The sequence below is a fragment of the Thermobia domestica genome, chromosome 18, assembly GCF_964235325.1.
Source record: "Thermobia domestica chromosome 18, izTheDome1.hap1.1, whole genome shotgun sequence".
NCBI lineage: Eukaryota > Metazoa > Arthropoda > Insecta > Zygentoma > Lepismatidae > Thermobia > Thermobia domestica.
The window spans coordinates 172,075,029-172,089,515 of NC_137471.1; the positions used below are offsets into that span (position 1 = coordinate 172,075,029).

General features: G+C 36.9%; 1 long non-coding RNA gene across 1 annotated transcript; it reads left to right on the plus strand.

Moving 5' to 3' along the window:
* The first annotated feature begins 907 nt into the window (after positions 1-907).
* Positions 908-13,924, plus strand: LOC145674841 (uncharacterized). Its single transcript, XR_014129043.1, has 2 exons — positions 908-1,199; positions 12,920-13,924. It is a non-coding gene; the product is annotated as an uncharacterized LOC145674841 (long non-coding RNA).
* The last annotated feature ends 563 nt before the right edge of the window (positions 13,925-14,487 follow it).

Here is a 14,487-nt window from a genome sequence, read left to right on the forward strand (position 1 = left end):
TTCAGAAATTCGAGTCAGAGAGAGGAGACAGACCGACGTCTAGTACTAATGGTGGTTCAGGGTTTATTAATAGTACTTCATCTCTATTTCTACATAATTCTAAATTGCTTTACAAAATGGTTCCTTTCCATCATTTGTAAATTAGTACTTTGCTAATTTTGGCTGTTCTTCAGCATTGGGGGCCAGCTTTTGCACCTACTTTTTTGCGATATTCTATTCCGATGCGGTTATTTTATGGTTTCATACGTTAAATTACGTTACCAACATTAAATTCAGACATCATTGCAGAGCGAGTGTTATCGAATGAAGGCATGGCACGTTGTTTTCTATCTTCGTTAGCAACAATTGACTTTCTTTTCTCACATAAATCACTTCCACTTACCTTTCCGTTTTGTATAAATCCCCTACTCCCCTAAAAAAATGTGTTCGATACTTTCTTGACTATTTGGACATCACTATCAACTCATTTCTTCCGTAAATCATCCTATTTTTTGCTAGTTTTGGCCCCCCCAATACTAAACAATTACCCTACTTTTTAGTGCGAATGAAAATGGAACTTTAAAAATCATATTATTAGTTATATAAAGTACCATCAAATAATTTTAAATCTTTTAGCTTCCAAATTCTTTAAAACCTAGAAGTAAATCATAATATATTAAAATAAATTAATTAGCCATATGGTTCTTATAATTTGGAAGATAAAGTAAATTAATGGAAATAAATTCCTTCCCGGGAATTTATAGGCCAGGGAAAAAAACCGAGAATATTCCCATTTTTAAATTCCTTCCCACCGGGAATATTCCCAGGGCCCATCACTATGTAGGGAGTTCTTAAGTTGACATAACCACAGCAACAGGACATGACGTCACTTAATGTCATCACTACCCTGGAGCACTTAATGCGCAGTGTATCCATAAGCAAGGCAGCTCTGTTGACAGTATTACTGCTGAGATAATATGCCAAGGTGGATTATAATTTAAGACATACCTGGAAATGGTTCGTGTACTGGTGGACAATAAAAAACGCATTATGTTGTTACAGCGGTTGTGTGAGTTGCGTTTTACATTCAGCAAACGAACAAGATTATACACAAACAATGCACTGAATAATGCGTAAATAATGGCAGCTTGTCGTATCAAAGGCGGGAAGAATGCCGGGATTTTTTTAAAAATCTCATTTCGTGCTACGCACTAATACATGTATGAAGATTGAAATTTCAGGTTTCCTCAGTTATGTTCTATTTTATAAGTGTAGTGACATTCATGATATATCAATTTCTTTTAGCACTAATTGAACTCTTGTAGGTTTAGTAAGTGTTCTGGAGTGGCAGAAACGGGATTAAGAATACGTGGACGTTTTTAAAATTACAATTTACAGGTAAAAGGTGTTAATCCAGAACAAAAGACAAACGTTTAGGGAATTTATTTATGAAGGCGCAGCATATGTAAGTCATCTGTGAACATAGATACAGCAATAAGATGTTGTTTAGTTCTATGAAACTCCCCATAAGGGCGTTATTCCAGGGCTGCAAACTAATGTACAAGGGACTTGAAATATGACTATTTCGCTGCCTGAACCTACCCTAACCTAACCCGAACTACTGCTACTCTACTACTACTAGTATACTATTATTACTACTACTACTCAACTACTACCATTACTGACTTACTATACTACTGCTACTAGCCTATTATTATACTATCATTGCTACTACCAGGGCCGAAACCAGCTACAAAGGTTTGGGAGGACCGTGAAAATGTTACGGGGGGCCAAGTCTTTAAAATTATCTTATAAAATTGTGTTTTTTGTATTAATAATAAATTTTTTTTTATTGAAGTCTGGAGGGGCCACAAAAAGTTTAGAGGACCTGGCCCCCTTCTGGTTGCGGGCCTGGCTACTACTAACTACTACTCTACTACTACTGCCTTACTACTACTATACTGTCATTAATACTATTACTACTACTAAGTGTGCACCCATAAATTTAAAAAATTATATATAATTTTTGAACAATTATCTCTTGTAGCGCGCCTGAATTTTACCTGTTGCTGGTGGATCACTGGCATGCGCCAACACATGTACAGTCAAGAAGGAGTGATGACACTATTTTCATCGAGAAATGTGGGTTTCAAACTACTATGAATTTGTCCACGTATTATTGATCTGAACTGCGGAAACTGCTCTATCCCAATTTAAGGATGCACATTAACACTGATGTAATAAAGTAATAATACAGCCTATATGTAAGCTACACGAGGTTTACGTTTACGCACCCACTGGCTCAACTTTTGAAGTACTTCGTTTTATTAGCTTATCGACGTCGACCATACCCTAGACGCCGCATGGACAAAGTCGCACATAGTACGAACTATTCGCAAAATCAAAGTAGGCGAATCACTTATCGGCAATTTTTGCATTTATTACTGCCTTAAAATGGGGAGGTCCTTAAGTGACATGAATTCCCGCCTATATCTGTGTACGTTGTGGATTACACGCACAACATTTAATGGATTTATCAAGAAATACTGAACCCACAGGTTTAGCACCCACATAACTGCATTACTTATGAACAAGGGCGTCCATCAAGGGGAGCAAGGTGGGGCGCTCTTCCCCTAAGAGGAAATTGTACTTGGGAATACTGAAAACCCAATAGAATTTTTACATTACTTACAGCAAAATTTGAAACTATATTTGAAACGTCGCTTATACTTGCCCCCCCCCTTGGAAACCACAACATGGGTGCCCCTGCTTATGAAGGAAAATCCGTTCTCCGGACAGCGGTATATTGTACAAATATACAAAACCCTCTTGCTTACTACAGAAATCAGTATGGAGCATATGCTACATACGCACTGCCCTTAGATGTTACATCATGCCATTGCAGGATGTCTGACATCTAAAAGTTTTCCGTATATCACCTGTGTTACATTCTACACCTATATTCTATTCTACTGTGGACATTCTGCGTCGGTTTCTATGTGAGATCCTGACCGCCTATATTGTTTCATACGGAACGTACGTATAGATTTAACACTTATACGGAAAGTAAGTATTATAAAACATGTGTTTTCAGTTAAACGTTTGCTGTACGTTAAGTCCAAAAACTACAGGAATTACGCATGCAACCTACCGTTTTGATTACGCTACCTACAATTTTTTTCCTCAGTATGTGCTTTGAAAACTAGCCATATGTCGGATTACTGTGAAAAAGCATTTTTTGTTTAAAATCGTTGCTGTTTTCTTAAATGTTTTTGAGGTTAATCTACCTAAAGCTAAACATACCACTAACTAAAGAGTTTCAGACAGTATTGCTGAGCATGAGTAGTCGCTAATGCTCTCGCCTTTGGTCCTGGGCTCGATTTCCGGCAGGGTCACTCGGTCGAAAAGGTGTAACAGCTTTTTCAGGCTAGCTATCCTAAATGAGGTTTTTTCTGGGATTTCCTCATTCACACCAGGTAAATGCCGGGATGGTATCTAATTTACAGGTCTCAGGCCGCTTCTTTCCTTATCCGTTCCTTATATCCCTTCCCCGTACCGTCATTGTGTGCTCGCCGAAGATATCATCCCTCCAACCTGACGTGCTTAAGGCCATAGATGCCGGTAATGGCCATGACTTGTATCAATAAATAACTAAATAAATATTGACGAGCGAGCGCTAGCAAGCGAAGTCGGGTTAGAACGCCGCAATGCACGTTGTATTCGTCCATTATAATTAATAGCAAATAGTAACTGCAAAATTTTCCATTCAGCACATGGCATTTCCAGTCTACTCAGTTCACAAATTACTCACATATCAATATCAATTATCTTTCCACAACATGAACTCATTCCGCCTATAAACATTATGTTTTTACGTAGTTTTGGTCCCCGGTAATCCTACAGAACCCGAGAAATATATTACATACTTCTTTCGTAAGTTTTGCAAATTCAAACTCATAAAATAGGACAGCACCATCGTGTTCTATATACAGTAAACGTTATATATTTTTTTAAAAAATTACTAGTACAGTCCTCTTTTACACGCAATCATTCATTTTAATCATAAATTACTGTTATTATGTTTATGTATTCTACACCTGCATCCATTTATCCAGCGGTGTAACTTACATTGTTTTCTTGGGAGGGGGTAAGCATTAATATGCGTATTTGATGCTCCTAGAAAAAAGTTGTTTCTCTAATTCTTGGGCTCCCTCTTTCCATCTTTCGCTTACTCTTTATGGGCCCGGGTCGTTAGTTATAACTTTGATCAAGTTCCATAAATGACAAATGAATTAAGTGGGCAATATTGACAAATATTAAAGCCATACGAATAAACATTACTTCTAGGGCCCCTAATAGAAACTTTTTTATTGAAATGGGCCCATAACTCATTTTTGTTTTATTTACCTTTTATGTGTTGTTTTGTTTATGTAATATAGTGGACATATTCGATGCTTCATTTATAATTTCATGTTCGTATCGTATACGGAATAAGAAAATGTCTTAAAATGGGTTCCCTCGAATGGCGGGGAGCTTCCTTGGGGAAGCATTTGCCCTCTCCCTCCTCAAGTTACGGCCCTGTCACTTATCACACACTAGGCTAGTAGCCAGCCCAAAAATCTAGGGGAAGCCCGGTAGAAGTTTGGGAGGGAGTCCCGATCAAAATGTATTATAGTTAATCATCATATTATAGCTCAGTGTACAAATTTTCGACTTGATAAAAGCACCAGACCAATTAGTGGGAGAAGGGCCGACCTCTGGTTTTATCTGGAATTCGCTTTAAAACCTGATTTCTGTCCAAAGCAAAAATGCCTGTAGCTCCAAATCCGGCCTGAAGGTTTTGAGCAGAATTTTCTTCTATTTTCATTAAAGTACTATTCATAAGGGAAGGAAAGAAGTCTTTGGTCAGATAACCGCGATGTTTTTTCTTCCACGCAGAAAGAATCCCACGCCAAGTTCTCTTGAGAGGTCCAAAAAACGCAACGTCTAAAATGGTTGGCACAAATGCGTACTGTTCGGAATCAGCAACACAAATTATATTCCCTCTTTGGGAAGCTCTTGAATCACAAGATCGGAGAGATGGCAGGAGACATTATCACCTATCAGTACTTTTCTAAGGGTGGAGTTTTGCCTTTTGAAGTACGGGAGTGCAGTAGTCATAAACCAGTCTTCAAACACATGCTGATCGAACCAACCAGATTTTGTTCGATTATAACGTGTTCCTGTTGGTCCATTTTGACACCATGATTCCCAAAGATGATCGGCTTTGTAGCATACATACGGCGGTAGTAGTGTGCCATCGGCAGTACCAGCAAGCATCACAGATTTAGATGCCTTTGATGAATTTACAATTTGTTCAGGATGTTTTCCTCCCCGCTTGGTTATAATTTTGGATTTACCAGGATCGTCAACAAAGTTCGTTTCGTCAAAGTTAACAATATTTTAAGGTGGAACATCTTTCAAAGTTTCTTGTAAGTTGGTAAAGTATGCACTAATTGTTTCCACACTAACTCCTGCCCTGGCACGAGTAATGTTTTGGCTTAATCTCTGTGTTACAACAGCCGAGTGCCGACGAAGAAAAAAAATTGTCCACTCCAATCCAGTCAGTTTATTGTTGAATCTTCTTTCTCTTCTTTCTGATCGGTCAAGATATCCTTTAACTATCAAACGTACATCCATTTTAGTGAATTTAAACCCCCATTCTGCTGCGTGAACATTACCATTTACTAATTTGTATTCTTCGTCAACGGTTAGAACAGGTTGACCTCCTGGGGTTCCTGAGTATGTACCTCTTAGTCGGCGGTGTAACGCATCCTTATTAACACTAAACTTGCTCGAAACAGTCTTTAGTGATTGGCAGGGATGTTTTTCCGAATACTCTGCTGTTTCTTGTAGTTGCGATAGGACCTACTTCCCGCCTTTTTCTTACATACTCTTGGCATGTCTCAGTCACCACAGCAACACACCTTTCGTCAGAAAACGCCCTGTACAAGGCAAAATATGACCAACAGAAACGAAAAAGTGTTAAGAAGCTTCCACAACTTGTAATAGTAAAACACAAGTCGATTAGATATTCAACCATAATATTTGAAGTATGCACACATGGAAGTTGAAACGCCGTCAGAAAATGCTTACGTTTATACTCTAAGCTTAAGCTTCCCGCCACTTATTCATGCACATGATCTTTACACGACACACACGTACAAGTCTACTAGATCTCCAAGAACAAAATAGCGTTCACTGCGCACGAAAAATGTTTACAGTGTAGCAAACTCCGAATACAGAAAATACGCAACTGTCTCAGTCTCAATTAACCCCATCTGACGGTACTATGACACTTTTCTCTAATTATGCCAAACATTAAAAGTTAGAACAAAATTTTGAAATTTTAGAAAATATCGAATCTGCACATTAGCTGGGACCCAACCAGGCGTCGCACTGGTTTCATCACTTTAATTTTATAACGAAAGTAGTGATGTCCCTAGGGGATGAATTATATTTTAACTTTCAACTCTTCTTAACTTATAATATCGCTTTCTCTGAAGTCAATTAACTTCAGGTATCATTAGTCACATTGAATGCACATTGACTTTTCATAGTAGACGGCATATATATATATATATCGAACGACGAACAAATCAACGAACAACTTTATAAAATTCAAGGTTATTGTCAATTACTTTCAATATTATACTAAATTGTGTTTAATTTACAGTATTTTTACAGCGACCTAATCTTACATTACAAATTTCCCATATTTTCTTATTATACAATCACAACGTTAGATGAAAAAATCACTATCTGAAGAGCACATTTTTTAATTACCCAAAATTTTAATTTTATGATTTATTGTAGTTATTACTAGTACTTCTCTAATTATGTTCGTAATTATGTCTAGTTACCTAACATGTCTCTAAATGCTTGATTGTATGGGAACAGCTAAATGTTAATTTAAACATAAAGAAGAATGAATAAAAACTCAAAACAAGATTTGATAATAAAATTTTATTATGAAGTATGGTTCCCAAAACTGGAAACACCTGAAAAGAAAAAAAAAATACAAAACTTAAACTTCCTAACAGGAATTCGATACTGGAAGTCCGCATCCAAAACGGGATAGCCATACTTTTCAAAAGTAGTGTGGTATTATTACAATTTCAAAGTCCGAAATAGCGTTCTAAATCAATTGCATGTTTAAATTTTCCAATGCTGTACTTCCTCTCCTTTCAACATTCATCTTTCATCTCCAAAAGCTGTAAGGAAACCATAAAACATGACATTTAAGTGAACGTACCTGATTGTAGAGCGATATTGATGGTTTTCTGGGCTCGTGCGTCAGTGGCGGTGGGCACACACTTTGATTATGAAAAGTAACCTTCGAAATTTGGGAGAATAATCAAATAAATAAACAATAATCCTTTTTTATTCTCTAAAAGTTTAAAAGGTCAAATTCGGTATTTCTGACTTCTCATCTTTTCCGGGGCTCATTCCGAGTTTGGTTGAAGTTCACGGGCTAAGAATTTGGGCTAAGATTTTAATTTTCCATCTGTGCCTGTTACTCTTGTAAGCTGTAATTTAGCACGTTTACGTGTACTTTTCCAGTTAGTTTGATTAATTTCCGTAATTTTTCACCTTTATACATCGCATTTACTAAATTTCCACGTAATGACACGCCTTCTTTTACAACAATTGAATTTACACTGCATTGCGATGCGTGTCATAAATTTCTTTTTATGTTTGCGCTTATTGTTACTATATTTTGCCATGTAGTTTACTATACAATGTTTGTACGTGATTTCGCTTGAGCTTTTTAGTATTCTTCGAGGTCGTTGTATACTTCTTCCGCATGTTTGACTCGAAATAACCTCGCCTACAGCTCGACTTTAATTTCCATGTAGTTCGTCTTTGACCGAGTTTAATTTGTTCCGAATTACGCTTACCAAAGCACTTTCCTTTTATTCCCAACTTATTTCCTACTGCACGCCTAATTCGTGGTTGTGCGCGCTGAGAATACGCTGTACGTGGAGGTCGACGAACATTGTTATCGTTACGAGCAATCAACTGGTCTACATTTTGAGTAGCACTACACTTAAATTTTCGCTCTTAAAATTTCGCAATAGTGAAGTACTAGATTGAAAATTCAAACATTTCGGCAACTGAAATCTATAAATGTTGCATCTGATGTACTGATATTATGATCACGATTGCTCATTTTAACTCTGCTGATTATGCTCCTCGAAATCGAGTTTACGTTAATAATGTATTACGAAAACTCAACTGGGTATCATTTGCCATCTTATTTTTCTTCTTAAACTTAGTGTTACATTTGGGTTCTATAACGGAAATATACTTTTTGGAAGTGTGGTTTTTTGGAAGTGTTTCTTTTACGCTTGTTTACGGTAAACATTTCCGACCGATATATTATGTAGGAGACGTTCACTACGTAAAACACAATTCGCTTGGGCGGTCTACACTCTAAACTGTGAGTTTGAAGTCGTTTCCTTCTACAATACTCAAGGCTGATAGAGTTGGAATGGATTTACAGCACTAAAATACAACTTACGTTAGATATACACGGTTACAAAGACAAATTTGAATTTGTGAAATCGCGCAAAACCATTTGGCTGCGACACGAAAGCAACAACACTGTAACTTCGTTATCACACAAAATCATCAATTAAACTCTCAAGCCTTCCCTGGCTTCTTCAAGAGGGCGGATACGCGCAACCTGAACGCTACCGCTTATCATGTGTGAAACATCGGTATCCCTTGCCGGCAAAACAATTACATTAGAAACAATTGTCTACAGGTACACGTAACGATTCTTCCTTTTTCGCTATCTCTACACTGCATATTTCCTTTTCCTGATTGTAATCGACTTTTCGGTTTATTTGGCACATATCTTTCACAACGTGGGCCGGCTTGAATTCAAGAGTATTTACGGTTTCTTTTCCGCCTTGCACTTCTTTGCACTGTTGTATTTTGTTGCTATGCCTACACTCAAACTATGCCGTTCGCATGTATTCATAGAACACAGTGAGACCTTTCTTTCATTCCGCTACACTATTTTTAAACTCAGCAGTAACTGAATCAACATGATTGCCCGCATTAACTAATTCAGAGCGTACCTCAGTTAAGGAGTTCTTGGCTACTTTGATATTATTACGTAAACTGTCTGCTTTGGCATTCAATTTGCTCTTTTCTACGCTCCCAAATCGCTTCTGTTATAGACTTTTGGAGTTCACCTACTTACTGATTCATCTATTTTTTGCCCTAGACGTCCAATATTCATTACCATTTTTGAGCAATGGTTTCTAATTGTTTCTCTAATTCCTGTGTCGACATTGCTGGAAATTGTTCTAAAACACTATCCTCCATATTGAAATGAATTACGAGCAACTAATTGATAGTACAAAAATTTAAATAATTCAGTTTAATACGAAAATAAGAAACATGCACTTAAAATATGAGACACTAAAAATTTTGATATTACGATCATTAACAACAAATCCTTCTTTTCACAACTCAGGTTTCACTTTGCGAAGTGCTTCAATAAAAAATTAACACAAATATAAACTAGTACCATATACAAAACATTTTCTATAACTATTCTATCAGGCCCTGTTTCCATTTTGTACTAATACACAATAACACACTGAGCAAGGCCATGTCATAATATGTAAAAAACAGTATGACGTGACAGTTTCAACACAAGAACTGGGTCTTCATCAGAGTTCCACTCCTTCTGGCTGCTGGGAGTTGGTCATCACATATATACTGTTCGGAGATAAACTTTTAATTAGGCTCCGCACCTTCATTAAAGTGTGACACTTGTGCGGCTTTCACTTTCACTTTTTAGCTGGACACATGTTCAATTAAAAGTTTACTTTTTTTCTGCTAGATGCGTTCTGTCCTCTAATTATCCTTATTTTCCTTGTTATTTTGTTTCTCTTTCTTTCTTTTTCCTTTTCATTTCTTCTTCTTTAAGCAGAATCTTCTCCCACCCCTATTTCTCGAGAATCCTGCATTCCAGTTCATCACCTTGCCTCCTACCTTCATAATCACCCTGGCTTCCTTCCATTTTCTCACCAAAGTTCTGTTTTCTACATCTATGACCTCTGCTCCTTCCCACCCTATCCTGTGGTTTGTATCTTTCTGATGCTTGTATATCGCATTGTTGTCCATTTTCAATTTTACATCATACTTGAGCATTTTAATCCTTTTCTGCATTTTTTTTTGTTTCTCCTATGTAATTTTTTTTACACTCCGCGCATTCTACTCTATATATTACTCCCCCTTGATCATTGTTCGCTATTGCTTTCCTCATTGTTCTTCTGACTAGTTCAATTAATCTGCTTCCTCCTTTCCAGTACATCCTAATTCCTGCTTTCCGAAGCATTCTCTATATGTTCTCTGTTTCTTTGCAAGTTATTGTGTTGAAACTGTCACGTGATACTTTTTTTTTACATATTATCACATAGCTTTGCTCAGTGTGTTATTGTGTATTAGTATTAAAACATTTTCTGTTATTCATAAATGCACATGAAGGTGCATAGTGTAAAAATATGTATGTGTGTGTGTATATATTCAATCAGCTGTTTGCTATTCTCTCACATCTACATAAAATTAAAAATTAACATGAAAAATTTTTATGAGCTACATTAATCTCTCTGTCGCTCTCAAGATCAAAACATATTTACTTAACTTATATGAAAAATCTACATTACTTATTTCTTGCTTTTATCTATCCCTCTCCTTTATTTTTGATTAATTGTGTTCGCGCAGGAGCTGATGGAAATTGACTGTCGACACTAGGCTAATCAGATGCAAAACTCAACACGTTATCCGTATAACTAATGGTATTGTAAAGGCAGTTGTAGGAAGATTATTATAATTTAATCCGGAAAACGGTCGCCGTGTGGTTGAAATCGAGTTTTTTGGTAGTTTTTAGATTCTTGTAAATATAATCGTAACCTTCACATTGATTTTCGTCTTTTTCCCAAGATTTGTCACTTGTTTTTTGCGTTTATCTCAGCTTTGCTAGGGAAGTAGAACGTAATATTGAGGTCTCAAATATTCAGTAATAATAATAATAATAATATTGGTAATAAATTCCGTATGAGGACACATTGTATTAAAGCCTGTAAAATCGCCCGTAGCGTAAGCCATAAGTTACAAAATAGTTGGGATTGGAGAAAAGTGTCAGGACCAACAGCACATACCTTCTCGATACGCTCCTACAACTAGCTACATGTTATAACGGAAAGTTTCCCTTCAACGAGCTAAATGTTATAAAGGAAAGTTTCCCTACAACTAGTCAAATGTTATAACAGAAATTTTGAAGGTATATTTCGTGTAGAAAGTAAGGATTCTGAACTCACAAGAGCCGTAAGAAACTTTGTTTTTAAGTGATGGTTATTCCGGCTAAGCTACAGAAGATGTTGAAGGGGTCTCGGGAAACCGGTTCCGTACCTTCATGAGACACCACTACAGCTACTCAAATTTAAACGAAAAATTTCCGCTAACATTTCGTGCAGAATATATTCTACTGTACGTTTTCAGGAAAAAAACCGTAAAAACAGAACTGAATATAATTGAACACTAAAGCTTGTAATAAACTAACTTCTCAAGCTTCCAGATGTAATTATAAAAGCTTTGCTACAAAAATATATACACAGACCATAATTCAGTGAGCTCTGAAATACAAACTAACAAAATGATGTATAAGATTCAGTTTACAGAGCAATTGTTGCTTATTTCGAGAATCGAGATAAAATGAGAAATATTTACAATAGCATTCTTCTCGTCTCGATTCTAATCTCCAAAGCATGACGATAGTGTGAGCTGACCTTGTCCCGTCTCGAATTAAAATGTTTCATCACGATTTGTTTGGTTTGTTTTAGAATTGAGATGAGAAATTCGTCTTTTCATTGGCAACATTACACAAAATCGAAATTTTTTTTGTGCGCCTAATATCACGTTTCTGCTTGTAATGGTACGACCTGAGCGATAATAAGTTTTTAATTTTTAAATATTCTTCGAGATAATTGTTATTATTACTAGTATTATTCCTGAAAATTTGATAGTACAAGTGTTTAAACAAACGAGTATCAAATATTTGAATGTAATGAAGCGTGTGTTATCGCCGATCTATCTCCATTAAATTCCTAAAGAGCTCCTCCGTTGCTAAGCGGCTACGTACGGCGGGTTCGATTCCCGGCGGGAGCTCGTGTGGTTCGGATTCCACGTTAATCAGTAGGTCCACGTCTCATATAGCCCCGCTGCTGAAAGGTACGCTAAACTAAAATCAACTCAAAATTCCTAAAGTAAAAAAAAAAATGCTTGACTTGTATTCGATCGAAGAACTTCGAGATTACTGGTCAAGCGCCTAGACGACTGAACCGCGATCACTACGCTGCAAATGATTCGTCTTTAGTCTTGTTACTTTAAGTTTTTCTGCCTTAGCTTGGAAAGTTGTATGTAATTTTTTAATTCGTTTCAAAACGCCTTTCGTGTTCCTGTTATGATGAGATAAGTAAATGATCTCCGGTACAGTTTCTATTAATACGTTGAGTTGTTCTTAAACCTTTGGATCGCAAGTTTGTTTTTTCTCCCCACGTAACTACAGATAAGACAGATGTAATTCTCATATTGCATTCGTGTCAAGGCAGCCGACAATACCTGTTCATAGACTTATGAACGCCACGATATAAATGATAGGTCAATTTGATATAGTGAAACAAACTACAGCCACTTATTTTGAGACAATATTGATATGTTGACTTTTCAGTGGTACTCCATTTCATATTTCTACAATATTTAATGTAATAAAACAAATGAAGCGTAACTTTATCATGTAATATAGCGAATGATTACATTTTTTGTTGCTACTTAATCATTATCTCCATTCACATTTCCTTGTTTGTTGAATTGGTTACAGGCGCGATAACATATTTGCTTTCCACGGAGAAGGGGATACGTTTACTACATTAAATGAAGCCATCTCTCATTCTTATGAGGAATCTGATACTTCGACGCGGTTTGGCAGAGAATTTCATCGATCACGTTTGACAACAAATATGGTGACACAGGAAAGTGAACAGCGTCATACGTACCAAAAGAGTGATGAACGCTTTAGTCGAAGTTCAACTATGTCAAGTGGTGAGTTAGTGCATACAGATGAAAAATCTCACATATGTGGAGTATGTGGAACGGAATTTAGAGTATGTTCAAGTTTGGCTACGCACATGGTAATTCATACAGGAGGAAAACTACACACATGCCAAGAGTGTGGTAAGAAATTTAATCAACGTTCAAATTAGACTAAACACATGTTAATCCACACAGGTGAGAAACCTCACACGTGCCAAGAATGTGCTAAAGCATTTAGTCTACGTTCAACTTTGGCTACACACATGTTAATTCACAAAGGTGAAAAACCACACACTTGCAAACAGTGTAATAAGGCATTTAACCAACGTTCAACTTTGGCTACACACATGTTAATCCACACAGGTGAAAAACCTCATACATGCCAAGAGTGTGGTAAGACATTTAATCAACGTTCAAATTTGACTAAACACATGTTAGTCCACACAGGTGAGAAACCTCACACGTGCCAAGAATGTGCTAAAGCATTTAATCTACGTTCAACTTTGGCTACACACATGTTAATCCACACAGGTGAAAAACCACACACTTGGAAAGAGTGTAATAAGGCATTTAATCGACGTTCAACTTTGGCTACACACATGTTAATCCACACAGGAGAAAAAACTCACACGTGCGAAGAGTGTAGTAAGTCATTTAATCATCGTTCAACTTTGGCTACTCACATGTTAATCCACACAGGGGAAAAACCTTACACGTGCCGAGAGTGTGGTAAGGCATTTAATCGACGTTCACATTTGGCTACACACATGTAAATCCACACAGGTGAAAAAGGTTACACGTGCGAAAAGTGTGGTAAAGCATTTAACCAACGTTCAAGTTTGACTAAACACATGTTAATCCACATAAGAGAAAAGCCTCACACGTGCCTAGAGTGTGGTAAGGCGTTTAAACTACGTTCACATTTGGCTTCACACATGATAACCCACACGGGAGAAAAACCTTACACGTGCGAGGAGTGTGCTAAGGCATTTAAGCGACGTTCAGCATTGGCTACGCACATGTTAATCCACTCAGGAGAAAAAACACACACCTGCCAGGAGTGTGGTAAGGCATTTAACCAACGTTCAACTTTGGCTTTTCACATGTTAATCCACGGCTTTTAATCGACGTTCAAATTTGGCTACACACATTTTAATCCACACACGACAAAAACATTACAGGTGCCAAGAACGTGATAAGGCATTTCAACTTTGAAGTTCGGCTACACACATGTTAGTCCACACAGGAAAAAAGTTTACACATGCTTAGAATGTACTAAAGCATTTAATCGACGTTAAAGTTTGGCTGCACATATGATAATCCACACAGGAGAAAAACCTTAAAGGTGCCAAGATT